A 27,294-nucleotide genomic window follows, 5' to 3' on the forward strand; every position below is an offset into this window, starting at 1 on the left:
TGGTTCATATTTCTTTTTTGGTTGCAATTTGTAGAAATGGAAAGGTTTTCCTACTTGTCTAGAAGAAAGTCTTTATTTCCAGGAATCCATAACTGGTGGAAGTTCTTATTGCATCGGCTAAAAGCCTTAAAAGTATTTTGTTTTGTGCGTGTTGATATACAATTTCTTTCCATGACCTCTTTGATTATATTTGAGGGGGTCGTTGTTCCATGTGTTCGAAGTTTATGCTGGGAAATATATTTTTTCAAATGTTTCTTCTATATGCATATCATTGGAATTCGAAGGCCTATTTCTTAGTATGTAGTTCCTGTTTACAATTTTGAAAGGTTATGACTTATAGTTTTTGAATTTTTAAGAGTAGGTGTTAGCCTCCAAGGCAATTGAAAAATGACTTTTCAACTGACTTTAAATTTATCATAGAAATGTTGAATAAATAAAGAAGCGAGAGTGGTATGAAAAGACCTCAGTCTACTGCTACATGACAATGAGCAAATGAATACCAATGAAAGTGGTATAAGTAGAATAAGGATTTCATTAAAGCACATAGAAGATCTAGATATGAATGAAAAAAAGAGCTTTAACAAATCAAGAAGAAGCGGGAGTTATAAATCGTAAGCATGAAAGTAGGAGTGGTTTAATGCAATGAAGATTTTGTTTCCATGGTTGTTTTCTTGTTTGTTTATGATGTGAAAGAACTTATAATTTTTCAATATTTACTAACTTTCATCTTATTTGGGAACACTTTGTTTGGAAAGAGTGTATTTGTGTGAATGAAGATGGTATTTTGTGTGAAAATAATGTAAGGAATACAATTTTGGGAGATGATGAGAACGGTAGGAATGAACAATTTGCAAAGATGGTTGACAATTTGGGAGAGTGTGTTGGTGAATAGGGTCAGTGTGTTGGTGAATAGGGTCAGGTTTTTCATAGTAGAAACTATATAATTAATACAGTTAACCCTCCTAAATCTTTACATAATGTCTTTGTTGTAGCAACATAGGAAGTTCAATTTTTTTCTTTTCCATTGTTTTTTTTGTTGTTGATGTGAAATTTTTACTATTTGATTTTTTTAAGTTTTGTTTTTTCAGAATAGTGTCGAAATCATTACTGACCTGAAAATAAATTTAGAATGAGTGCAACCTTTATTTGTTCTTGAATACGAGGCTCGACGACCAAGTTGTCAAACTTCAGGAAATGACCAAACATATGGCCTCACTAACCACAGGTTTAGAACATTTTGTCTTTAGGTAGGAGAAAATTTCTTTGTGATGTTTGTTTTCTTTGTTGTTGACTGTCTCAAACTTTTGCTGATATTTCATATATTTTCTCATATGTTGTATGTTTTCGAACATTGTGTTTACATAGGTAGGCTTGATAGACGTGACAACCCAATATGTAGTGAAAGTGGCGGAAGACATGCTATAATTTAAGATAGGGAATATGATTCCAATGAAAACCTTGTTTCGTATGATTTTCTCGCTGATATTAATATGCTTACTAGGATGGTTGATAAATTGGGTTGGTTTGTTGGAAATTTCAAAATAGTATTTGCTGATGTAGCTCTAGTGAGAATATTATTGAATCTGAAGAAGGCGAGGACACTTTTCCTCTTGGCACAACACATGTACTTAATGTAAATTTAATTCGAAATGTTTTCTTCTTGTGAATGTTAAATTTATATTGTTTTACAAATCTCTTTTTTAATGATTTTTGATAGAATACTGTTCAAGAGAATAATGGTCAAGAAACAAATTTGCAAGCAACGCAAGCAATATCAGTTCCTCGAATTTCACATGGACGATGAAGCAATGAAGAAGATGTAAATTATTTTTGTTCTATTAAAAAATTTAGCCTATTTTGTAGATATTTCATTCTCACAAAGATTATTTTCTTTCTTGCAAGTAGAATTTTCTGAGGTCTAATGAATGTAGAAGAATCAATTGCCATTTTTTATGTCAAGAAATGATGTAACCAATACATCAATTCGATGAGTTGTTTCACATCATTTCCATCCTAAAATTGTGTATCATAGAGAAAATGAAATTTTTCCATATCATTTTAGTGGAGACATGGTTGATGTCGACAAAAACATTCGATCGAGGATTAACAGCTTTTCTATTGTGCATATGTGTGATGTGTTTAATGAAGTTATTGTGCTATACAATTTTTCAGATGGCACGAAGGGCCCATTTGTAAAAGATGTAAGTGTGAGAAAGGTTCTCATCTCCTTTCTTGCTTTAACAACATGGATCCAAGTGAGCAACCTGAGGTTCTAAGAATTTTGATAAAAGTTGAAAATATGCTAATAGTGCATGCAAATCCAATATTATAAGTGACGCATGCTCATTGTGGTCAATATAAATATTATTTCTACACAATAATTTTTCCACGAGATATTTCTTCGATTGTGAAGAGGATTCCACGATGTGTTCAACACCTAGACTTTTTTATTGTTAGAAGGCAAGGTGTTCAATCCAAATACTATGAATTCTATCTCAAGAGACAACGTGTGACATATGCATTTCTTTATAAAATTGAAATGGAAAAGTAGTATAGGGATGTTCAAATTGACATGGATTCAGTTGTTGCTCTCCCAAAATCATGTATAAATTTTTCTAGAAGGTAGAATATGTTGATAGTGATTTTCATGAAATAACTAGGATGAATTAAAATATTGAAACAAATGGGGCTATTTCTTTGCACTATCACTCGCCATCCCTTCTTTCTCACTTTCCTAATGAATCTGGGGAAGTCCATCGAATAAGAGAATTTACTGAAAATGAAAATAACACATTCGTTCAACGAATAAATTGGCCAAATATTGGTACACACCCCGTTAATGAATATAACACTAAAGGACTATTAGATGTGGAATTTCCCAACGTAATCCCTACAGGTGATGTTGATTAGTTGCATCCTCATATTTGTAATGTTTCGATGCATGAATATGGTTTGAATTTATTAAAATTTTATGACAAAATATTTAGAAGCCATCATTGGTTTCCATATTTATTGTTGAATATGATTATGCACCATCATATTCAGGGAACACATTCTTTCTTATTGAAGAGTTTTTTCCATGAAAATGCACCTACAACTGTTCAAGAGTAGTGTCAATAACTCTATGATCTACCAAATAATAAGTTGACAAAGAAATTAATGCATTTTGTATATTTTCTTAGCGGTGCGATGGTTTATTGGACATATGTTCATTCTAAGATCATTGACATGATCAACCAGTTGGGTTTCCCTACTTTGTTTTTTACATTGACTGCATTGGAAAAAACGTGGCCTCATTTGCATAGTCTTATGCTTTCAAACAAATAATGTCATATACAAAGTTAGCATTCCAAAAAAATTCAAAATGTCATTTAGTACCCACATATTATCACTGTTTGCATCCACCAAATATTCAATATCTTCTATGACATAGTTTTGTAGAGATATGTTGGTGCTAGAGACTTTTGGTATAGGTTTGTTGTCATTATTTTTTAACTGATTTGTTAATGATTTGAAGCAAAAGATATGTTCTTATGCTTGGTTATTATATGTTAGCTACATGGTTTGAATTTTTTCAGGTATGAGTGGTAGTATAAAGGTTTGACTAACATCCACAGATTCTTGTGGTTTCCTGAAGCACCGTATATATAAACATTAGATTGGTCCAATGCCATTGTTGCTGACACATGAAAGTCATACTTTCACAAATATATTACAATGTGGAATCTGCATGAGATACGTCATTGAAATTTCATGATCCCTCGAACTCTAAATGTTGATCTCTGTCTTTTGAATTCTCAAAAAAAAAATTCTTGCAATCCCAAGGAAGATTATGAGCATTTAGTGAGTTATGTCTAAAGGCATACAAAATGCAACTTTGATTCTTATTTATGTAAAAAAGGGTCTTTCCTTTCATGTAACTATAATTCTCAATGGGAGGTTTGTACAGAGTCAACATTGTACAGAGATGAAGAAGGTAAAAAAGTGTATGAACCACTACAAAATGATGACTACTTAAATGTCAATAGTATTGATGCTTTAACATTGTTGCAAGAAAAAGTGGATTGTCATTCAGTTGTTTTCCAACATCAAGTTTTGAAGTATATTGAAAAATATGCTTCAAAGGGAGACAAAAGATCATAAAGTTATCACGAAATGTTGAGTAGAGTTGCTGGCAGGAGTGGTTCTGAGGCTCCTGCATTATATACATATAGAAGGTTACTTACACAAACACTTGTTGAGAATGACGTTGGAGCTCAAGAAATGTGCCATTTTTTGCTAAAGATTCCTATTGTTGTGTTGGAACATAGCTTTAGAGAGAATATTATTGAAGCCAGAGAATGTGAGGACACTTTTTCTCTTGGCACAACACAAGTAGTTAATGTAAATTTAATTTGAAAGGTTTTCTTCTTGTGAATGTTAAATTTATATTGTTTTACAAATCTCTTTTTTAATGATTTTTGATAGAATATTGTTCAAGAGAATAGTGCTCAAGAAACAAATTTGCAAGCAACGCAAGAAATATCAGTTCCTTGAACTTCACATTGACGATGAAGCAATGAAGAAGATGTAAATTCCTTTTGTTCTATTAAAAAATTTAGCTTATTTTGTAGATATTTCATTCTCACAAAGATTAGTTTCTTTCTTGCAAGTATAATTTTCTGAGGTCTAATGAATGTAGAAGAATCAATTGCCATTTTTTATGTCAAGAAATGATGTAACCAATACTTCAATTTGATGAGTTGTTTCACATCATTTCCATCCTAGAATTGTGTGTCTTAGAGAAAATGAACATTTTCCATATCATTTTAGTGGAGACATGGTTGATGTCGACAAAAACATTGGGCCGAGGATTAACAATTTTTCTATTGTGCATATGTGTGATGTGTTTAATGAAGTTGTTGTGCTACACAATTTTTCAGATGGCACAAAGGGCCCATTTCTAAAAGATGTAAGTGGGAGAAATGTTTTCATATTCTTTCTCGCTTTAACAACATGGATCCAAGTGAGCAACCTGAGGTTTTGAGAGTTTTGATACAAGTTGAAAATATGCTAATAGTGCACGTAAATCCAATATTGCAAGTGATGCATGCTCATTATGGTCAATATAAATATGACTGCTACAGAATAAGTTTTTCACAAGATATTTATTCGATTGCAAAGAACCTTCCATGACGTGTTGAACACCTAGAATTTTTTATTGTTAGAAAGCAAGGTGTTCAATCCAAATACTATGAATGCTATGTCAAGAGACAACATGTGATGGATGCATTTCTTTTTAAAATTGAAATGGACAAGTACTACAGGGTTGTTCAAATTGACATGGATTTAGTTGTTGCTCTCCCGAAAACACATACAAATTTTTCTAGAAGGTTACAATATGTGGATATTGATTTTGATGAAATAGCTAGGATGGATTAAAATATTGAAACAAATGGGGCTATGTCTTTGCACTAACACTCGTCATCCCTTTGTTCTCACTTTCCTAATGAATCTAGCGAAGTCCATCAAACAAGAAAGATTTATTGAGAATGAAAATAACACATTCATTCAACCAATAAATTGGCCAAATATTGGTACACATCCCATTAATGAATATAACAGTAAAGGGCTAGTAGATGCGGAATTTCCCAATGTAATCCCTATAGGTGATGCTGATTAGTTGCATCCTTGTATTTGCAATGCTTCGATGCATGAATATTGTTTGAATTTATTGAAATTTTATGACAAAATATTTAGAAGCCATCCTTGGTTTCCATATTTATTGTTGAATATGATTATTCACCATCATATTTAGGGAATAGATTCTCTCTTATTGAATAAGTTTTTTCATGAAAATGCACCTACAACTATTCAAGAGCGGTGTCAATAACTTTATGATCTACCAAATAATAAGTTGATGGAGAAATTAATGCATTTTGTATATTTTCTTAGGGGTGTGATGGTTTAATGGACATATTTTCATTCTAAGCTCACTGACATGATTAACGAGTTGGGTTTCCCTACATTGTTTTTTACATTGAGTGCATTTGAAAAAAAGTGGCCTGATTTGCATTGTCTTATGCTTTCAAACAAATATTGTCATATACAACGTGAACATGCAAAAAAAATTCAAATTTTTTTTTGGTACCCACATATTATTTCTATTTACATACACCAAAGATTCAATATCTTTTGTGACATGGTTTTTCAGAGATATGTTGGTGCTAGAGACATTTGGTATAGGTTTGTTGTCATTCTTTTTCAACTAATTTGTTAATGATTTCAAGGAAAAGATATGTTCTTATGCTTGGTTATTATATGTTAGCTACATGGTTTGAATTTTTTCAGGTATGAGTGGTAGTATAAAGGTTTGACTGACATCGATAGATTCTTGTGGTTGCCTAAAGCACCATATATAGAAACATTGGATTGGTCCAATGCCACTATTGTTGACACATGAAAGTCATACTTTGACAAATATGGTACAATGTGAAATCAACATGAGATACATCATTGAAATTTCATGATCCCTCGAACTCTAAATGTTGATCTGTGTCTTTTCAATTCTCGACAAAATTTTTCTTGCAATCTCGAGGAAGATTATGAGAATTTAGTGAATTATGTCTAAAGGCATACAAAATGCAACGTTGATTCTTATTTATGTAAAAAAGGGTCTTTCCTTTCATGTCACTATAATTATCCATGGGAGGTTCGTGTAGATTCAACGTTGTACATAGATGAAAAAGTTAAAAAAATGTATGAACCGATACAAAATGATGATTGTTTAAATGTCCACAGTGTTGATGCTTTAACAATGTGGCAAGCAAAAGCGGATTGTCATTCAATTGTTTTCCGACATCAGGTTTTGAAGTATATTGAAAAATATGCTTCAAAGGCAAACAAAAGATCATAAATTTATCACGAAATGTTGAGTAGATTTGCTGGCGGGAGTGGGTCTGAGGCTCTTGCATTATGTACATATACAAGGTTCGTTGCTGAAACACTTGTTGAGCATGACATTGGAGCTCAAGAAATGTGCCATTTTTTGCTAAAGCTTCCTATTGTTGTTTGCATTCACAAATTTTTCCTATTGAATGTTGGTAATAAACTGTACCCGAATCATTTTTTTGGAACAATTGTGCTTTATAGAAACAACAAGATCATGGAGTTTGGAGGTGAAGTATAGGTAGGAGCAGTGGTGGCCATGAGATAGGCATGGTATTATTCATGTTTGGACATGATCTTATGTTGTTCCTGATGAAGATTCTGTAGAGTTTTAAATGTTCTGTTTGAGTGATTTCCTTTTATACAAGTCATTCGATGACATTTCTTTAGACACTTTGTTTTCAACTGAAAGTATTGTTTGCAATTAGAGGAATTTGAGATATTGTGCATGACATGTTGATCGAGGACCTTTTCCAAATAAAGAGAATGAGGAGTATTTTGATCTGCTTATACATGAATATAATTTTGATTGATATTTAGAAGAGTTGCACGTTTATTTGCAGTTAGTTCCTCAAATCTATGAAAACATTTCGGACCTTGATAATCTTGCTAGAGGGGACTTTGATATTGATTATAATTGGTAGGAAACCATTGTCTCAAATATTTTTTACAACAAGGGATTAATTTTGTAAAATATTTGCAGTTTGCAAGTTTTGTGAATGACCTCTTAGTTAGGGACTCATATTTCTTTCCTTCCTCTCTATTATACAAACAACTAGCTTCTTTAGAAATTACTTTTCGACACTATTTTAATGGAAGAAATTATGGTGGTTTGAAAATAATTATTCAGGGTAGTGATGGAGCTGGGAAATCTTCTCTAATTGACTGCATTTATCATCTCTTTCTTCTTCAACAACACACGATAAAATTCCTTTGTTATTTCTTGTTCTAACTAGAATTGTTGCTTTTACCATATGTGGCAGAGTAATGCATTATGTTTAAATAATTCCTATTAAATATCTAAAACGATTTCGTGGGAAGGGCTTAGAAGTGTTTCAAGAATAAATGGTCCACATTCAATATATATTCATTTATGAGATGAGATTTATAGGTCCAAGGATATTCATACAAATACATTCTTATTTTTACGAAGCCTTTCCTAAAAACGAGGATTGGCCTTTTGGTGGTAGGTCCATCATTCTTGTGGGTGACCCTGGCTATTTTCCTCCTATTAGGGATAAACCCTTCTATGTAGGTAGACAAATTGGAATTTTTTAGGAAATATTCAACATTATTTTGACTCTCAACAAAATTTATAGGCAGCAAGGAGATGACCCCATACAAGCATCTTTTTACAATATTTTAACCAATATTAGAAATACAGAGCCTTTTCTTGGTTATTGTGATATCCTTATGATGCATGTTGATAGTTTCTTGGCTCAACGGGAAAGGACTTTGTTTGATTCTTATTTTCACTTATTCACGACGAATAATCTCGTGAATTTGTATAATCAGAAGATGCCTAAATCCTTAATTTTTCCTATTGCAGGATGTGTTGAAGAATGCAGTAGAAGAACATAGATAGCTGATAGTGATGATTATGTGTTGAAGCATAAATTACTGCTATGTCGTGCAGAGCATGCCATGTTAACATGTAATTTGTGGTTTGAAGTTGGCTTGGTTGATGGTGCACTTGGATATATTTAAAGTACTTTCTTTGCACCTGGTTCAAAGCTGCCACAACGTCTAGAATTCGATATACTTGTTCCTGAAAAGTATTGTGGTGTTTCATTTGATAGGTACTATCCAATTCTTGAACCCGTTGTGCTTATCCTTAGGGAGAATCTGTTGGGTCCCTATAATACTAGTGGTTACCCCATTACTATTGTAGTTGTATCCCTTATTAACATTGTTGTGCCCCTATTGCCCCCATATTGTTATTACTCTGCCCCATAGAATCCCTCTATTGTTAGTTTTGTGGCTTTATATTATTATTGTTAGGTCGGCTGGGTTATTTTGTGACTCCTTAGACTCCTATATATAGAAAGGAGGTTTTTTCATTTGAATCATCCAAGAATTGCTCATATATGTAATGTAAAGGAGGTTGCCCCCTCGAAGAGGCTGAATTCTAAGGCGTAGATCTCTCTTTTCTATCTTTTTGTTAGCTGGTTTCATAACATTTCGTATTAGAGCTTTGGATTCTAGGGTTTTGCTGCTCCAAAAAGGTCATCGTGGCATTTTTGCTATAACTTTTTTTCTACGACGTTTCAAAAGCTAAAAAAAAACATTTGAGAAGAAATCGCGCTGAATCGTTTTTCAGACTCCTGAATTACATTCCAAACTAGGGAAAATCGTCATAACTTTCTCTCTGAGCATCAGATTGAAATTTCATAAGAAGGTACAAAAATAGGACAGACTATAGTTTCTTGTATATCTTTTTTAGATCCAAAGGTTGAAACAGCGACTCGTGGCACGTCGTACAAGTTCGCTCTACTGAATTAGTCTATAATAAGGTCATCTTGGGAGATTGTTCATAACTCTTCCTTGGAGAATCTAACTTGGTTCAGACTAGTGCCATTGGAAATAGGACATAGAGGGCTACTACAGGTCATAGTTTCAAAAATAGATGATCTGAAATTGTAGAGATACATCAGATTCAATATCAAGCTTCTACAAAGTGAAAAAAGGTGTGTAGTTCTTTTTAAAAAAATTGCATAAGCTTGGTTTGAAAAATTAGTTTGAATCAGTAATTGATGCCCTGAGGAAAGAAAATGCAAACACCTAGTAAGCAACCTGAAATCTCTAGCATGACTTATGAAGAAGAGGAAGAAATGCAACATGATATATCAAAATTATGAGACCAAGTGCAATAAGTGTCACTTGCACAAAAAGCAACAAAATCTAAGATGGATGGTTTAAGGAAAGATGTAGAAGCTAAGATGGATGGTTTAAAGAAAGGTGTAGAAGCTAAGATGGATTATTTAAATAAAGGTGTAGAAGCTAAGATGGATGGCATGGAAGCTAAGGTGAATGGCATGGATGCTAAAATTGATGGCATGGATGATAAGATGGAAGAATTGAAGATAAATATGAATAAGTTGCTACAAGAAATGGTCACTAATGGTGAAAGGGCAGTAAAGGAAACTCATGATGAGAACAAAATAAATGTTAATCATGATTCCATAGACTCTAATGTTGGATCAGAGACCCACCATATTCCAAAAATCAATATGAGGAAGTTTGATGGCATGGATCCCACAACATGGATATTACAGATGGAGCAATTTTTCGATCTCAATAATGTGCAAAACACACAAAAGGTACGTATTGCAACTTTATATTTGGAACCAAATCAATTTGTATGGTATCAACGGCTTTGCTCTTGTAAACAAATTATCACTTGGGCAATTTATACATAATAATTGACAACACATTATGAGGATACAAAAAGCAACACATTTTTAAGCCAATTGATAAGTCCCAAACAAAAGGGTTCAATAATGGAGCACATTGAGGAGTTCCAAAAACTGAACATAGGGGTAAAAAATATTCCAGAGGAGCATAGGATTGATGTGTTGATAGGGACTTTAAAGGATAATATCGAACATGATGTTCACCTTTGGGAACCTGATTCATTAGAGAAGGCATTCAGGTTAACAAGAAAAATGGAAAGAAAAATTATGGCAACCAGGAAGCATACCACTCACAACTATAAATATGGAAGTGTTGTTGCCCCTAGTCTTCCACAACCTATAAGGTAGAGACCATAACAATTGGAAGAAAAAAGAGCAAAAGGACTTTGTTACAGTTGTGAAAGCAAATACACTAAAGGTCATAAGTGTGCTGAGAAGAAATTATTCTGCATAGATTGTGAAGAGGAAGAAGAAAAGGAGCAAGAAAGGTCAAAAGAAGAGGATATACTCAAGGAACAAAGCCTAGATAAAGAAGAAATGAATCCGACCATATCTTGTAATGCATTGGCAAGAATTACCACTCCTCAAACCATCAAGATAGAAGGACAAATCAAGAAGAAAAAGGTAATAGTGTTGATTGATTCAGGAAGTACCCACAATTTTATTCATTGTAAGGTAGAAAAAGAATTGAATTGCTTCTTATATCCAGCACCAGAGTGTCAAGTGATGGTTGCAAATGGAGGAACAATAAATTGCTCTGGAAAGTGCCATAATATCAAGCTATCCATGGGATAATATGTATTGACTAGCCCAATGCTTTCCATTCCAATGGGAGGTGCTGATGTTGTACTAGGAGTCCAATGGCTACAATCGTTGGGTACAGTAGCTTTTAATTTTCAAAAAATTTTCATGAAATTTTCTGTGGAAGGAAAGGAAGTTGAATTAAGGGGTATTGCAGGGAAAGTAGGAAAGATAATCAGCTCTAATGGTATGACAAAGCTTCTAAAAAAGGAACAAAGAGGTGTAATTGCAAAATTATGTTTGCTAGATGTTTCCACATTGGAATCATCTATTTCTCCAGGTCTCCAAAAGGTCTTGGACAATCATTCCAAGGTATTTGAGACTCCCAAAGGTCTCCCACCTATTCGTGATCATAATCATGCTATTCATCTAATTCCAGGAAGTGTTCCTCCAAACATCAGGCCGTAGAGATATCCCTATGCACAAAAGAGTAAAATTGAACGTATGGTTGCAGAAATGCTAGAGGCTAGTCTAATTCAACCGAGTAAAAGTTCTTTCTCTGCTCCAGTAGTATTGGTGCACAAGAAGGATGGATCATGGTGCATGTGTCCCGATTATAGGGAGCTCAACAAGCTCACTATTAAAGATAATTTTCCCATTCCATTCATTGATGAATTAATGGATGAATTGCATGGATCAATTTACTTCACCAAGTTGGATCTTTGTTCAGAATATCATCAAATCAGAATGAAGACTGAAGACATTCCAAATACAACATTTAGAACTCATGAGGGTCATTATGAATTTTTGGTCATGCCTTTTGGGCTCACCAATGCACCTTCAACATTTCAAGGTTTGATGAATTCCATTTTCAAACCATTCCTTAGAAAATTTGCGTTAGTATTTTTTGATGATATACTAATCTATAGCAAGTCTTGGAAGGATCATGTTGAAAATGTTGACAGGGTGCTACAATTATTGGAGGAGAAACAATTATATGCAAAAAGATCCAAATGTTTCTTTGGAGTACAAGAGGTGGAATATCTGGGTCATATTGTATCTCATGAAGGAGTTAATGTAGACCCTAGCAAAATCAAAGCCATTAAGGAATGGAAAATACCCACATCCATAAAGCATTTGCGAGGATTTCTCGAGTTGACAGGGTATTATCGCAAGTTTGTTAAGAATTATGGGAGAATAGTAGCACCTCTAACAACATTATTGAAGAAAGATTCATTTTCATGGACTCCAGAAGCAACAAAGGCCTTCGAGCATCTTAAAGAGGAAATGTGCCAAGCACCGGTCTTAGCTACACCAGACTTCACAAAAACCTTTATTGTGGAATGTGATGCTTCAGGAAATGGAATTGGTGTTGTTTTAATGCAAGATGAAAGACCCATTTCTTTCGAAAGTTGTCCAATCAGGGGAATTTTTTTACACAAAGCTATTTATGAGAAGGAAATGTTGGCAATACTCCATGCACTTAAGAAATGGCGACCCTAGCTAATGGGAAGACACTTCAAGGTAAAAACAGATCATGATAGCCATAAATACATTTTAGAACAAATATTATCCTTTGAAGGGCAAAAAAAGTGGGTCACGAAGATGTTGGGTTATGACTTTGAAATCATCTACCAAAAAGGGAAGTAAAATGTGGTGGCAGATGCACTCTCAAGAAAGGATGAGGATGTGGAAGAATTGTTGTGTGCCATTTCTATTATCCAACCAGATTGGATAAACGAAGCAAGGGAGGAATGGAAGAATGACGAAGAAGTGTGGGAACTTATTCGAAAGTTACAACAAGACTCTAGTACATCTGATACATTTAGCTAGCAAAATGATTTGTTATGGTACAAAGATCGCTTGTACCTCCGTAAGAATTCCCAGCTATAACAAAAGATTCTTATGGAATTGCACACTTCTCCCTTAGGAGGGCACTTAGGATTTTTAAAAACTTACCACAGGGTTAAGAAGGAATTTTTTTGGGAGGGCCTTAAATGAGATATTCAAAAGTTTGTGGCGGAATGTTTGGTTTGCCAACAAAATAAAGTTGGAACAATTAAGACACCAGGTCTATTACAACCTTTATCTATTCCAAGCCAACATTGGGAGGAGGTTTCAATGGATTTTATCACAGGTTTACCCAAGTCTAAGGGAAAGAGTGTCATCATAGTGGTAGTTGAGAGACTTACCAAGTATGCACTCTTTTGTGCATTATCACATCCATTTAAAGCCAATACAGTTTCTATTGCATTTATGGAAACAATTCAAAAGCTACATGGAAACCCAAAGATTATTGTAAGTGACAGAGATCCCATTCTCACTGGAAATTTTTGGACAGAATTATTTTCTTGTCTTGGTACTCAGTTAGCTCATAGCTCATCTTATCATCCTCAATCTGATGGGAAAACTAACATAGTAAACAAATGTTTCGAAGGATATCTTCGTTGCTTTGTATCTGATAAGCAGACACAATGGTTTCCTCTGGCTGAATGGTCGTATAACACTTCGTTCCATATAGCAACAAAAATGACCCCATTTATGGCACTTTATGTATATTAGCCACCATCCATCACATCATATTTAAGAGAAAATTATAATGTTCAAGCAATGGAAAATAACATCGAACATCAACAACATGTCCTCCAACTCTTAAAGGATAACCTCTTGTTGTCACAGAATAGAATGAAACAACAAGCAGATCAACATTGCAGTGAAAGAAGTTTTGATGTAGGTGATTGGGTATTCCTACAGCTATAGCCATATAAGAAAATGTCCCTCAAGCAAGCTAAGAAGGATAATAAATTCTCACCAAAGTATTATGGTCCGTATAAGGTGTTGCAAATGATTGGTACTATGGCATACAAATTGGAGCTTCCTACAGCTTCTCGATTGCACCCAGTTTTCCATGTTTCATGTTTAAAGAAGGTCATAGGTGACAAGCTCCCAATTCAAACAATATTGCAAGAACTTGACGAGGAAAGAAAAATTATATTGGAACCAGAGGCAATCACAGAAACAAGAACTTGACAGTTAAGAAATCGATCAATTTCGAAGTATCTTATCAAGATGAAGAACTTATCCACTGAAGATTCCACATGGGAGGATGAGAATTTTATACAGAAGCATCCAGAACTATTGAAGCGTTGAGGACAACACTTTTTTGAAGGAGAGGGGCATGTTGGGTCCCTATAATACTAGTGATTACCCCATTACTATTGTAGTTGTATCCCTTATTAATATTTTTGTGCCCCTATCGCCCCCATATTGTTATTACTGTGCCCCATAGAATCCCTCTATTGTTATTTTGTGGCTTTATATTATTATTGTTAGGTCGGCTAGGTTATATTGTGACTCCTTAGGCTCCTATATATAGAAAGGAGGTTTTGTGATTTGAATCATCCAAGAATTGCTCATTTATGTAATGTAAAGGAGGTTTCCCCCTCGAAGAGGCTAAATTCCAAGGTGTGGATCTTTCTTTTCTACCTTTTTGTGAGCTGGTTTCATAACAGAATCTAAGACAAATTCCTTTGAAAATTGCATCGGCATTGACAATACAGAAATCACATGGGATGAATTTGCAATGAACCACTAAAGATATTGGAGACAGAGAGAGGAATGGTTGGACATTTACAACTATATCAGGAGGGAAATAGATATATGATTTGCGGATTTCATTGCATTTTTCTTTTCAACATTATGCAAAAATGAAAGACAGTGCATATGTTACACTTAGAAAAAAAGACGAGGAACGATTGAAGTTGATATCATTATTGGGGTATTTATCTTTAATATAGTTTATTGTTGATGGATACATTTTTGTAACTCTCATTGTTTTTTGCAATTATTTGTTTGCACATGGATAAGTTCTTTGTTCTGCTAGTTAATGATTTGATGAGATTTGTTGATTGCTAAAAAGTTAGAATAAATTCTATTGATGAATACTTTTTTTGTGTTGATGTTATTGTTTTATTGGTTAGATTGTAGCTATTTCTACTTTTTTTTGTCCTTGTTGTCATTTTCAATCCTTGTAGCCTTTTATGTCTAATCAATTTTTCTTATTGATTTTTTGTATTTCACACACACACACAAACACACACACATATATATGTACTAATTTTAATTGTACCTTTATGTCATTGAAATGTAGATATGGAGAACAATGATGACACTTATTACATCTCAGTGATAAAATCTATTATAAAAGTAGTAATTTTTGTTGCATATATTCATAATAGGCTTGATAGAAAAAATGGCTTCCATCCTATTTTTGTCAATGAACATATTTGTGTCCTTCATGAAATGAAATCAGATGTGGAATACTTGTACCATTTTCACCAGAGAGAATATGGAAGGAAAATGAGAAGGGATTGATTGGAAAGCATGAAGTATCATGATCATTAACCTATTAATTTGAATTGGTGTTGCTTTTTCCATCATTCTCGATGTGTTTTGGAAGAGGCTATCGTTCAATAAATTAGTTGTGCTAGAGTGTTTAAAGTTGAATATCATATCAAAATTTGTTTAAAAATTTCCCCCTTTTTACATTAATTCCTTGGGTTTATTAATGTAATGGATCATAATTGCATTGTATAAACGTAGATTTCTTTTAAATTGTTGTTTCACTTTTATTAAATGTTTATTTCATAATTACTTCATTATTATTTATTAAATGGTTATTTTTTTTTTCTGAATAAGGCTACTTCTATATTAATACAAAAATATTTTACACCGAGGCCATGACCTCGTAGAGCTAGCCTAGAATTACGACATGATAACAAGCAAAGTGAATCTGTGTGCCAAAATCTAGTAGAGTATTTCCCTCCAATACTGAAGAGAACCTGTTCATGAGTAAAGCAAAAAAACAGAAAGAGCCATAGTTATACTTGGAATTGAGAGTTGAACGTGAACTGTACGACAACCAAAACTTGGAATTGGGAATTAAACTGGATCTATACGACAACCCAGACAATAAGACTAGACTTGGTAGTTGTGACTAGCAACACGACAACCCATAGCTGAAAACAGAGGTAACTGTGAGTGCGACCAAAAATGGAATATGAAGGTTGACAGAGTACCCTTTGCATATAAAAAGCTAGCAGTATGAGCTAATGCATTTGTAATCATAATTAGGATAGTGATAAGTGAACCTTCTCAAGCTGGTAGAAATCCAACAGAACCAAAAAGAACCAACCTACTTAAGCATCAGGAGAGGGATCAGGCGGCTCCTTGGTGATGCGGAATCCATATTTGTAATCATTGTCGTCATCAGAGGAGCTTATTGGATTCTCCATGCTCTGTGAAGACTTGCCTTTACTAGAGCCTAAAGCTTTGCTCTAATCGAGGTTTGCCTGGATGGGACCTAGATTGTCTGACACTGGCCTGTCCGAAGTCTCCCTGAGGGAACCAGCTCCATGACTCGAATTGAGCTCACTAAGCTCAATGGTGATCGTGGCCATGAAGGTGGAAGAGCCATGACTGCACGAGAAACGTAACTGAGCTGCATTGGTCATTGAATGGAAGGATCTTGGTACTGGTATCTATAAACCTTCGCCCCTACCCCGTCCGCTCCGAGTGGTAGGATATCTATCCGAGTGCAGGTCCGGGCCAGAAGTTGAAGAGTCTGCCATGGAGGAGGTGTTCTGGTGCCTAGTTTTCCTACGAGAGCTGCCCCTTCTGCAGCTCATCCGCTTTCAAAATTTTGGCATGGCTAGAGGGGCAGGATGAACCTGGCTTCTTGGAGGATGAAGGAAGTAGGAAAGGAGAAAACTAACCTGGTTACAGAGCTCAGGCCAGCAAGTCGGTGGTGAGCGTAAGAGTAGGGGGAACAGAGGATGGTTTGAAGGCAAAGCCAGAAGCTCCTCCAGCCAGCCTAAGCTTGGTTTGCTCCTCAGAGAGGTCAAAGACAAGCCGCTATAATTGCAATGGAGGAGGAGCCAGAGCGGAGAGGATAAATACGAATATGGCAGGTTAGTAGCGCCATGATCAAGAAATTAGCCAGAATAAATGGTTGTCCTGGTGTCATTAAAGACACATTAAGTTGGAGCAGATGGGGAGTGATGACCAGAGCCTTGAGAGGATATGTGGCTATAAAGAGTAACCACGCGCCCATCCATACCAGTGGCCATGCGCCTTTAATGCCGTTAGACATCCAGATCCGGGATGGATAGATCTTGTTGCACCAGAAGAGTGCAGTTTCTTTTGAGTTGTGCATCATTGGAACAATTCAATGGACTCGAGAAGAAGGAGAGTTGCTGATCGGTCCCGTGATTAGCCAGTCTATCTGCAACCTTGTTAGTTGTGCACCTGATGTGCTTGAAGGAGATGCTGCGAGGAGTTTTGAGCCATTCTTCAATTTGTTCCAGCCTACTGAGAAGCCTCCAACTCGAAGCTATCTTTGCAGCTGAGGATCCTAATTGTATCTGGATGGCAGCTTCTATGAGAATTTAAGAATCCCCTTCAAACTCTAAGGGGAGCAAGTTCTCTGTTTCTATTGTACATAACCCCTGCCATAAACCTTCAATCTCAGTTGCATTGTTGGTGTCTCGACCCATCAAACCGTGATACATATGCAGAATAGAACCCTCAGTGTTTCTGATGATGCCCCCGTATCCAGCCGGCCCAGGATTGCCCTTAGCTGCTCCGTCGAAGTTCAGCTTGTAGGGATGGATGATCGGAGGAGACCAAGAGTGTGCAGACTCAGAGTGGATAGAATTATTAGCCTTGATAAGATCTATAGAGGTGAGATCTAAATTCCAGTTGGCAAGAACGAGGCATTCCTGAGGGGAGACTGGCATGTCTGAGTCTTGCCATTGACTGAGGGCTAGAGTTTCTTGAAGATTCTGCTTGAGAAGGAGCCAAAGGGTGTCCAGAGGTGAACTGTGATTTTTGAAGATCCTGTTGTTTCTTTCCTTCCAGATGATCCAATAAACGAAGCCCGGCAGGAGGTTCTAGAGAGCGTTGAGAAAAGGACTTTGGAAAGGCTTCCGTGGCCAGGTTCTGATAGTGTTTACGATATCTCCCTCTCTTCTGCCTATTCTTCCGTTACACTGTGCTGTTCTCTCCCACATTTGAGCTGCTAGAGGGAAAGTATCCAAGAGATGATTAGTATCCTCTGGGTGATGATTGTAGTTGGAGCATCTAGATGGCCCAATAAATCCTCGCTTTTGTAATTTACCCCATGTGAGGATCCTTTTCTTACTAAGAAGCCAAAGGAATGTGGAGACCTTAGTCCATATTCTTTGTTGCTAGACTTTATCCCATAGTTGATCTTTTATTATCTGAATGGGGTGATAAAGGATTTGATAAGCTTCCTTGGTTGTGAACATACCCTTGGTGGTATAAACCCATCTCAATTGGTCTTTCCGATGAGTGAGTTTGATTTTCCTGAGATTGAGTTCTTGATCAATCTCATCATATGTTTGCTCCTGCCAAGTGTTTGCCAGTTTCCATAGATGAAAGCTTTGGGGAGATTGCTGCTGCGAGAATTGGTTAACATGGATTTGTTAATTCTGTTGCATGGTTGCTTGCCACTTGGGTTTGTTAAAGAGGGAGGTAAGTTCGGGAAGTTGTTCCCAGGAATCATCCCAAAATCTCATAGTGGTGCTTGAATGAATTTCCCAGAAGCTGTGTGCTTGAACGAAAGTGTTGTGTATCTTGGCAGCATTCCTGATTAGCGAGCAAGGAGTGGTTGGACTGCAACATATTAACTCCTCTTTTGTACTTCCTGGAGCATACTTGGCCTACCAGAGACTACCCCAGGGAGTGTACGGTTAGAGATCCAATTCCACCATATGCGCGCCCCCATGATGTTGTTGCTGTGTTGGGGATCCCGCAGACCCAGTCCCCTTGCTGATTTCGGAAGACATACTTCCGTCCATTTGACCAGGGCCCATTTTTTGTTGTGGCCTGTTGAGCCCCAAAGGAAATTTCTTTGTAGATTGTGAATATTCCTGAGAAACCATTTTGGTGCAGCTAAAATTGATAACAGGTACAGAGGCATGGCTTGAAGAACAGATTTGATGAGGATGATCCTTCTGGCAATGTTGGGGGAGCAAAAAGTCCAGGAAGAGATCTTGGTTTCTAAGTTGTCAAGAAGGACCCTCCAAGAGGCATGTTTGATAGCAGAGTCAAACAGGGGAGCTCCCAAATATTTGGAGGGAAGCTTGCCTATAGAAAAGCCCAGAATTCTAGCTATTTTCCTCTGCATGAGAATGGGAGTATGGAATAAAAAGAGCTAAGATTTGGAGGCATTGATGTAGTGCCCAAGGCTTCTAGAAAAAGATTGAGTAGGAGTGTGAAGGAAGAAGCTTCTTGTATTGATGGGTAGCCAAAAAGTATATTATCGTCGACAAACTGTTGGTGAGTGATGGGATACTGGCTATGCAATGAAATGCCTTTTAAGGAATGTGAAGAAGAGGCAGAATGAAGAAGGTGGCTTAGCCCTTCAGCCATGAGAACAAAAATGAAAGGGGACAGAGGATCTCCTTGATGAATACCCCTGGAAGGTTGAAAAGGAGGGGAGGGGGATGCATTGAGAAGGATGGAGAAGCAAGGGGAGGTAATGAGATTCATTATCGATCGAGTACAGGTAGCATTGAAGCCGAATGCTAATAAGATATGTTTGATATATGTCCAGCTGAGTTTATAGAAAGCTTTGGAGAGATCTAGTTTGAGAATCATACCTGGTTTTTTCAATATCTTGAGAGAGTGGATCACTTCGTGGGAGAGAATGATGCCATCCAGAATCTGGTGCCCTTCTACATATCCTGTCTTCTCTGGCGAGATGAGAAGAGGGAGAAGAGGTTTGAGTATGTTCACCACTACTTTAGATATAAGCTTATAGATGACATTGCATAATGCAGTTGGTCTATATTTGTCAAGAGTCTTGGATTCTTCCATTTTAGGAACGAGCACTATGAAGGTTGTATTTAGGGAAGGAAGAGCCCAATGCATTGTCCGAGATTCATCCACTAGCTCCCAGACCTCTATTTTAATAAGCTCCCAGAAAGCATGAAAGAAGTTGGCAGTGAATCCGTCAAGTCCAGGTGCCTTACCATCCTTGAGTTGGGTCATAGCATCCTCCACTTCCTACAAAGAGATATGCTGGAGAAGCCTATTGTTGTGATCCTCATTAATGATTTTAGGGATGTGCTGCACTATATTTTGAATGGCTTGATTTCTGCTGCCCGACGGTTCTTTGAGAGTGTTCTGAAAGTGTTCTTGGAATTCCTGTACTATGTCTTCATGTTTCTCCAGGCGCTCCCCTTGTTGATTGTTGATGAAGGCGATGTTGTTGTGCATTCTCCTTTGAATGGTGGACCTGTGAAATAATTTTGTATTTTTCTCCCCATCCCTGAGCCATCTGATCCTGGATTTTTGAGGCCAGAGAGTCTCTTCTTGCTGCCTGTGTGTTTCAATCTGATTTAAGAGAATCTGCTCCTGTAGTGCATATTCCTCCTTTCGGCCTTCTGATATGATGCACTATTGCAGCGTGTTCATTTTCTGCTCCAGTGCTTTCCTTTGATCGAATATGTTGCCAAACTGAGTGTTATTCCATTTTTTTAGCACTTGCTTAAGGTACTTGAGCTTTTGTTGGAATTGAAACATCTTGGCTCCTATGAGGGGAGTGAAGGATTTCCAGGCAGCTATTACCACTTCTTTGAAGTTAGGATGGGAGAACCAGAAGGACTCGAAGCGGAATGGTCTATTTCTCTTTGACTCTGGATGTGACCACTGAAGCATTATAGGCCAGTGATCTGAGCCTGCTTGAGGCAAAATAGAGGCGTGGAAATCTCCGCCTAGATGAATGGCATTATCTGATAGGAGGAAGCGGTCAAGTCTGGAGGTTATGTGTTGAGTTCCTCTTCATTTCTTGGTCCAAGTAAACATACCATTTCAGATCTGAATATCCATGAGCTGATCCCTTGCTATAAAATCTTTAAAGCCAATGTTGTCTCCTTCCAGTCTTGCTCGGCCTCCTGTTTTTTCCTCCAACGTCGTAATAATGTTGAAGTCACCACCACTTATCCATAGGGGATGGATTCTGCCAGAGCTGGGGGTTGTCTGAGAGTTCAGTAAATCCAGCTTTTTTGGAAGATCTTGAGGAAAATACACATTAGTGAGAAGACCATGGATGTTGGTGCCTATGAGATGGAAGGTAGTTGAAATGAAGAAGTGAGAGGTATGGAAATCCTGAAGGGAGAGGATTTGTGGGTTCCATAAGATTGCTAGCCCTCCAGAAGTGCCTGAGGCATCCACAGACACTGAATGACAACCTGTCTAAACTTTGTTTAGAATTTTCTCCAGTGCATTACTATTGCCTTTGGTTTCTTGTAGAAATACTAGTGAGGGCCTTTCTTGCTGAATCATGTTTTTTAGCATTCTATGTTTTGCAGGATTGTTAAGCCCTCACACATTCCATGAAATTAGCTTCATGAGGAACCATGGGGAAGAGCTTTGTAGAACTTGGTCAGCTTGGGGAATTCTCCCGAATCCACCAGCATTTCTCCAATAATGATAGTCCTTTGCAGATCCGTTTTGCGCCCTCGCTTTTTCGTGTCTTTCAAAAAAAAATTTCCATCCCAATGACTACCTGCTTGAATGCCAAGATATTTATTTTGCTGTGCTTTGGTCAGAACTCCATCAAGTCTTTCGATCTCTTTTGGGGGAATTTCACTGAAATCTTTTTGTAGACATGCGGCTTCCAGTTTGAGGAGGTCCAGATCTGTTAGATCTTCATCTTCTGGTTCTTCTTCCATGAGTGATGGATTGTCCTGTTCCTCCTCATCTGACTTTTGATTGTTGTTGTTGGCTAGAGAAGCATCAACCTCCATGGCGGAGGATTGTATGGTTCTTTCAAAGGCAAATTTTTTGTCCGAAGAGGTTGAAGCTGGAATGCGGGTATGAGCTGACTTGGAAGTCGAGGTTGAAGGATGAGGGGGAGGCACAGGGGTGGAGGGGAAGGGATCTGAGGATGGGATGGTAGTATTATCCTCTGTGAAGGTAGGAGAAGATAAGATGCTGAAGCTACTCTGGGTTTCAGGCTTCTTGGGCTCTTCTGGAGCTACTGGAGGTTTCTTGGTATGCTTTCTATGGCTAGGAACTCTCGTGAATCCTTCAACGTCTTTACTTGTCTCTGATGAGGATTATTTCGACTGAATATTTGGAGGGCAATCTCTGAAAAGATGGCCATGCTCATGGAATCTTCTGCAATGAAAAGTAATGTGCTCATAGTCTATAGTTTGTACCCATTCATAATCGTCATGAAATAAACTTACCGAATCCATGAGTTCGTTGGCCAGATGCATGTGTACGCAGATCCTGACATAGGAGGTTTATCTGCGGTATTTGGTTTCCTCGGATACTTTGATGAAAGCTCCTAGGTTTTTGCCAATGTCCTTTAATGTCTCTTCATTCCAGTATTCCACTGGAAGAGAGTACAGGCATATCCATACTGGAGCCCAGGAGAAGTCATCTTTATCTGGGTCTAACCTTGCTTTCCATTCTCGGAGATATAGGCCTGCAGAGTTGAGGAAATATGGTCATCCTTTGAATATGCGAGTTTTGTCTTCCAGGAAATTGAAGATAGCAGTGAAAAAACCTTTGTGTCCTAGCTGCAATGAGACTTGGCCTTTAGGTTTCCATTTGGGGGCGATCCAGCCATGCATGAACTTTTCAGTCGGCTAGAACCCGAGGAACGTGCCTATGAGTGCATGATCACTCATGTATTGGATTTGGGCGTTGATTCGATCACTGGGTAGATCTATTTTGATTCTCTCTGCCGATTTAGGAATGCATGTTGCAGAGAATGCTTTTCGCCATGACATCGAGTTGTTTTGGTCCGATCCTTTGTCCTCAGTTACCGTCTGACCTGCAACAACTTTTCCATTGTTGTTTTTATCAGGATCTAAATGATGGCCATCAGATGGATCAGGACCTTGACCGGCTAGAGCGTCTGCATTTACTGACTTGTCAGCAGAGGGATCTGATGAGGGAGGGGGGCAGAGCCCACCCCTCTGGACGGCACGACCATGGTGAGGAGATCAGCAGTGTCGTAGGTCAGAGAAGCCAAGAGCTCAAAGGGAAGGGGCAGCGGGATTTTTCTGAAACCCTAACAGGGCCATCATCGATCACTGGTTTGATTAGGCATGTCCAACAATCTCATGACCTTCCCCCATCTTATTTTCTTGGAACCATATTGGAAAGTTTAGTAGATTATCAATGCTTTCATGAATATTTTCCAATTAAACAATTGATATTGATTAATTTATTAAATGGTTATTAATATAATTTTTTCTATTATATTTTTTTATTATTATTATGATTATTATTATTATTATTTTTAATTATAATAATTTTTATTATTTATTATTATTACAATTATTTTTAATATAATTCTCACAATATAAAATCAATTATTACTAATATGGTTCTTATATTGATTATATTTATATTATTGAGAATTCATATAGGTTCTTGATATGTGCCTAATAGCCTTTATCAAACATGTTTATTAATGTGGTTGTGCTATTAATATTTGTTATTGCATCGAGAGTCACTCTACAACCCATTATAGGGGAGACGTGTGTAATGTAATTAAGTTTGTCAACATTTTTTAATGTCCGCTCTTTTACAACGAAAACTATATGAATAAATAATAAATAAAAAATATTAATAATTATATAAATTCCACATATCTATAGACCAAAATATTCTCATTTTTAATATAATTAAAACCTTGATTTAATCTCTATGGAATATCAACAGAATATTTTTAGTACTAGTGAGTATAGAGAGTTTAGATATATGAAAAACTAATTATAAACTTTTTTCTTTTATATTTAATTGAAAAATGTGATTAAATTAAATTAAAATACAATATGTATAAAATATTTTAATTGTGAAATGAGCTATGGTTTTTACGCATGTTGTAATGCTAAGCCACGGTATTGGCCCATTGTAGAAAAGCTTATTTAAAACATAATAATATACATGGTAATGTGGTAGTACATATGCATGTTCAAAAATGTTTTCTTATTAATTAAGAAAATACCTAAATTTCTTAACTCATTTACAATATCTTCCCCCTAAGCATGTGTTAAACAACACATTAAATAGTTGATATTTTTTTTGGTTTAACCCAATAGGGATTTGAACATTGAATCTCATGCATTAAATTAATTTATGACATGGAAATGGCCACTAAACTGTCCCCCATGGGCATTAAATAGTCCATAACTTTAACCTTATTTTATTTTTTAATTTTACTTACGTAAACTTATAATTTTACCCTTATATAAGTTTACTATTCCCATTATTATTAATATTCTTATATTAATGTCTTACGTAGTAATTATTAACAGTAATCCTTTTATGCTAATTATAATAAAATATAATAATAATATTGACATCATTGTTGCATTGATTTTCTAAATTATTAATATCTCATGTTTGTTTTTTTTTTCCATTTGTTTCCTAACTAATGAGTTAGAATATTATTTTATCAACCAACTAGCTTAGATCTATCTTAACTCTCAATCTAACTAGGAATCTAGAGGGATCAAACACCCTTTCATTCTAAAAGATGGTTTCACCTCATAGGGAATTGATTTGATCCCTCCCTCTCAGTGCTTGGAAGATATAGAGTTAAGATGCATCTATGTTGCGATGTATATAGATATTACATTGTTATATATATATATATATATATATATATATACTCTTATTTTCAATTTTACAAAAGGGTATATATATATATATATACCCTTTTGTAAAATTGAAAATAAGAGTATATATATATATATATATATATATATATATATATATATATATATATATATATATATATATATATGTTTGATGTTTTTCATTGTCATATTTTATGATCATTTTAACTTCGTTTCCTATGTGATATACATGCCATTGATTATATAGATGGATTGAGATATCCTAGAAGGGAAATTTTACTCTAAATATTAATTTCTTATATGCCTTTTAATTAAATTTAATTACGAAGTTCTAAAAAATAATGGTTGCAAATGTAAATCGTTATTTTCTTTCTGAATTTCCATAATTTTAATTGAATTATTAATAACTAATAGGTGGATGGTAGGGTTTTAACTTGCACACAAAATATTCTAGAATACCTTTAGTACTAGTAAGAGAAGAAACATTGAGATTTATCTCAAAAGTAATTATGCCTATTCTACCTTTTTAATTAAATCGATTAATTAAAAAATAAAAATTCATATGAACATTCCTCACATGAAATGGGTTAGGGTTTTATGGGCATGTTGTATCAATACGAATTGCTATTGTCCGAGGATAATGTAAAAGGTTTATTTATAAGTTAAAAATTTCCATGTTAAAGTGGGGTTGAATATGCATGATTAAGAATCTTGTTACATTTATTTTAAATGTATGTACTTTTAAATGGTATGTTAATTCTTTAAATAATAACAATAACAATAATAATGTTATAACTTAGTTAAATTTTGTGATTTTTTTAAGTTTTGCTAATGTGGGATGTATCCAGATGTTTCGACACTTATCTTGAATTGATACCTTTTATCATTTATGAGCCGTTTAATTTATATGGTTACACTAATTTATGTGGCCAAATGAATTTTAATTCATAACCACTATTTATATTTTATAAATATTTCACATCTCTTTATATAAAATTGTTGTCATTTCAAATTAAATGTTTATTAATTAAATTTGCTATATTCTCTTCTGTTTATTAATGATATGTTTTGATATATCATGGTTATGAATATGAATCATTATTATTTAAATTTATTTCAATGTGATACATATATTATTATTTTTTTCTAAAAAAAAATGTTTGTAGTCCTATTAATTTAAAAAACACATAATATATTAAATTGAATTGAACCAAATTATTATATTTATTATTTTTCAAATTCTATTCCTTTTTAATCTAACATTTGATTTTACACAACCACTACAACATATTCCCAAAAATAGGCTACAGACCACCTCTCACCGAAATCAATTTCCCCTCCCACCCTCATAAATATGACACTAGGGTTGACATATGATTTTCATACTATCACCCCCCACCCCATTCCAACCAACCCTCATATATAAGGATTGCGGTGGGGTCTGATAATACAAAAGAACATATTATACCCAATATGATAAATCACCCAAATGCTCCCCCTCTACCCATTCATTTATGATATGAGAGAAGAGGTGGCTAGGTGGCAAGGTGATGGTTGTTATTATCTTTTTCATAGTATGACCATCTACCTCCATATATTATGGAAATCCATATTACTTTTTTCATATATGGGTGTACTGGGGGGGTTAGGTTATGTAACATATAGAGGTGAGGCTTGGTGTGAGGGGATCATATGTAAAAAATATATATGATCATGCATATGGGAGGTAATATTATGCAAAACATATCATGTTTTCCATAAAATGACCCTCCTTCCCCACCGTCATCCCACTCCAACATGCAAATTTATTATTGGGGTGTGATACTATAAAAAAGGTGTTAGATAAGGGTACAAGTAGGTGATGATATTCTGTAAAACACATTATATCGCACTACACTCACACCCCATTTGTTTCGCATAGTATCACCTTGAAGCTTATATGAGCATGGGGATGGGGCATGATATTATTCAAAACATAATATTAGGGTTTTGAGTGGAGGTGATATAAAAGAAAAATAATATGTTTTTCATAATATCACCACCATCCCAACTCATACCTAATACTACCATCATTGTAATATAAAACATAATATGTTTTGCATAATATCACCCCCAACCCAGACTCATATCAATCCTCACCCCAAACATATATGAGCGAAGGCTTGAGTGGTGATATTATGTGAAACATAATATGCTTTTTATAATGTCATATTCCACCCTCATCATCATATATATGAGATTGGGGGTTAGGTGTGATATTATGCAAAGAAGATTATGTTTTTTGTAATTTGAGTGTCAATTGGAGGGATTTATTATGAAAATGATTTTATGCTTTTATAAAAATCACCCACCATCCCGACCCTAACATATGAAGGTGTGCCAAATGGTTGATATTTAGAAAATTATATCATATTCTACATAATTAGTCCCCCCATCCTCACCTTAGTATATAAGGGCAAGGGTATGAGTGTGCATATCAGGTGATACATTTCACAGCTTGTTATGCCTTGCATAATAAATACACC

The sequence above is a fragment of the Pinus tabuliformis genome, chromosome X (genome assembly GCF_031772625.1).
Source record: "Pinus tabuliformis cultivar Carrire ecotype Pingquan chromosome X, CPIR1, whole genome shotgun sequence".
NCBI lineage: Eukaryota > Viridiplantae > Streptophyta > Pinopsida > Pinales > Pinaceae > Pinus > Pinus tabuliformis.